This window comes from Phaenicophaeus curvirostris, chromosome 25 (genome assembly GCF_032191515.1).
Source record: "Phaenicophaeus curvirostris isolate KB17595 chromosome 25, BPBGC_Pcur_1.0, whole genome shotgun sequence".
Taxonomy (NCBI): Eukaryota; Metazoa; Chordata; class Aves; order Cuculiformes; family Cuculidae; genus Phaenicophaeus; species Phaenicophaeus curvirostris.
This window is the reverse complement of record NC_091416.1, coordinates 6,093,568-6,096,455: the sequence shown is the minus strand read 5'-3', so window position 1 is coordinate 6,096,455 and position 2,888 is coordinate 6,093,568. Positions and strand designations below refer to the sequence as shown.

Here is a 2,888-nt window from a genome sequence, read left to right as displayed (position 1 = left end):
CACCCTGATAGCAAGAGGGAAATACCTTTCCTCCCCTCTGTCCCTTGGGAAATATCAAGTGACACTATCTGCAGGCACGGCAGCCACTGCGGAATTCCTGGAAAGCACACGCCGGCATCCTGGCTGGCATCTCAAGAGAAATCTGGGGCCAGGAGAGCAAAGCAGGGACTGAGGTGTGCTGGGTGGAGGCTCTGCCAGCTCAGGGAGCACAGACTTTGACAGAAAGGCAGGAGGAAAGGAAAGATCCAGGGGAGCTTGTTCCTAGTGGCTGCCACTCGCCACGGAGCTGGCAAGCAAACCACCTGCGCAGTGAACCAGAGCTTGCACCTAACCCAGCGCTTTCCCTCCCAGGGCTCACGGTGGAGGACAAGAGTGACAGAGTTTTTATAATTCAGGAGCACCGTGTCACCCACAGGGAACTCGAGATGCTTCAGCTAAGCCAGCTCTTACCATCACCTCAGTTAACTCCAGCTGTCAGAGGGCTCAGCCTCTCTGAGACAGGGGCTTTGGCTTTCTCCAAAGAGATAGGAGTCTCTCCCTACTCACAGATGACCCCAAGCTCAAGAACATAGGTTAAATGCCCCTTTGTAAGGGGAAGAAGCTGGACAAAGCCCTTTGGTCTCAGGTCAATACACAGTCTAGCCAGGGGGTGTTCCCACAAAGAGCACGGGAGGGCTTGTTCACCCCAACAGAGCCCAGCCCCAGACCCCCTTTTCTGTAGTACCTGAAATGATGAACCTGAAAAGGAAAGATAAGAGCAGCCCTCAGTGAGCTACAGGAGGCAGAACACAAGCCTTGAGCCTTGCAGTTCCCTACTGAGCTTTAGCAGAGGTGAGCATCACACCGGTAGAGCTCCTTTCTATCTAGCACGCAGCATCTATTAGACCTGGTTGGACTCCTCTTCTCCAGGCTAAACACCCCCAGCTCTCTCAGCCGCTCCTCTTGTTCTCCAGCCCCCTCACCAGCTTCATTGCTCTTCTCTGGACTCGCTCCAGAGCCTCAACATCCTTCTTGTGGTGAGGGGCCCAGAACTGAACACAGGATTCGAGGAGCGGTCTCACCAGTGCCGAGTCCAGAGGGAGAAGAACCTCCCTGGACCTGCTGGCCACGCTGTGTCTGATACAAGCCAAGATGCCATTGGCCTTCTTGGCCACCTGGGCCACTGCTGGCTCATGTTCAACCAACACCCCCAGGTCCTTCTCCTCCAGGCAGTTTCCAGCCAGACTTCTCCTAGTCTGGAGCTGCCCAGGGTTGTTGTGCCCCAAGTGCAGGACCCGGCATTTGGCCTTGTTCTGCACCTAAAACAGAGAGCTGGCTGCTCCTCCAGAGCCATACGACCAACAGGTTCTCCTCAAGAGAAGCTCAGAGAAGCCACTGCGGGACGTAACCATGAGCTGCAGCTCTGTTGTTTCCCTACCAAGAGCAAACAACTGCAGGACTGGCAAATCCACCTTGGGACTCGCCACGTGGTGATGCAGCCCAGCCTCTTCATGCAAGCACAGGGCTGCATGAACACAGACAGAGCAGCAGGCTTGCGGAGCTTGCAGAGAGGGTGACAGCAGGAAAGAACAGAATTTTATGACACAGCGAGTGGACAGACATAGCAGGAAGCCACCCAAGGCAGCATTTGCTCCTTGGAGCAACAGCCTCCTGGTCTAGAGTTATTGGCACAGGTAAAATCTTTCACATCTGCTGCACTTACTGTAAGAAGGATGACAGCTTCTTTACGAACACGCAGAGCTTCCAAAGAAGAACAGCATGGAGAGTTGCCTTGGAGACTGCAGTAAGCACCGTGCTGCCAGATGACTGGGTCTCATACCACAGCAGGCACTTGCCAGAAGGGTGATCTCAGCGGTGTGCTCCGCATTATCAACCATTCCTGGAGGAAAGGCTGAATCTGTGCAAGGATCGGGTGAATCAGGCTGCGTGGAAGGTGGTTTTTTATGTTACCGTTAGTCATGTTCTCGGGCTTTGCCCTGCCAGCACGGCCACAGTGCTCATCAGAGCAGAGAAACTCCTCTTTCCCAAGAAAGCAGCAGTTCCTGCTTTGCACACAGATGTTTATAGGACTGGTGTGTGGCACAGGGTCGTGACGGGAGCACGGAGCCACTAACCACCTTCTATTTCCCTGGTAGAAGTGTGAATACATCATCACTCCCTGCGTCCCATCAAGCCAGGGTAGAGAACAAGGGCTGAAGACCCCTCTGCTCATTCTGGATAAGCCATGAAACAGCTTCCCAAGTGACCTGAGAGAAAAAAAACTACAAAGATTCCCATCGCATGAGTTATTACAGTACCACAGACCTCTTAACCACTTTTCACTTCCCACCCTGCCCTAAATATTTCTGGAATCATCTTAGTGAGGGACCACTGGACTTACTTCTAGTTTTGTCCCTTGCACAGCCACACTTTAAACATATTTTTCCTCCTTCTTGTGCGGGCTCCCGCTTGACAGTGTGTCCAAGGTCTGATCCAACTCATTTTTCATGGAAAATGGCTTTATCCCGTCATGACCGATCTATTTAGCAGACTGTTTTAAGAATTACTTTAGCACTACAGTCAAGCTACTGGTTACACAGCATTAGCAGCCCAGACAGGATAAGCAAGGAAAGCAATCCATGAGAATAACCTCAGCTTCTGAAGACAAACCAAGCTTCTTGACCAAGTGCTAGGCACAAGCGAAACCTAAAATAAAAACAGGAATCACCGCATGCCCTGTTTGCCTTGCAGTTCAATGTTTCAGGGGCAATCTTCCACCAGTTGCAGGTATGTTTGTACTCTCCAGTGGAAAACCTTGTACAAACCTGTAACTCCCATGGAGGACCACAGCTCTTGGTAGTCACATACTTGTCAGTCTTTGAGACAAGAGTCACCAGAGTGGCACCATA

At 51.9% G+C, this 2,888-nt stretch overlaps 1 long non-coding RNA gene across 1 annotated transcript; it reads right to left on the bottom strand.

The window, feature by feature from the left end:
* Positions 1-396: 396 nt before the first annotated feature.
* LOC138730943 (uncharacterized) lies at positions 397-2,613 on the bottom strand. The gene is made up of 3 exons (XR_011339122.1): positions 2,381-2,613; positions 1,703-1,891; positions 397-538 (listed from the first exon to the last, which is right to left on the bottom strand). It is a non-coding gene; the product is annotated as an uncharacterized lncRNA (long non-coding RNA).
* Positions 2,614-2,888: the final 275 nt, after the last annotated feature.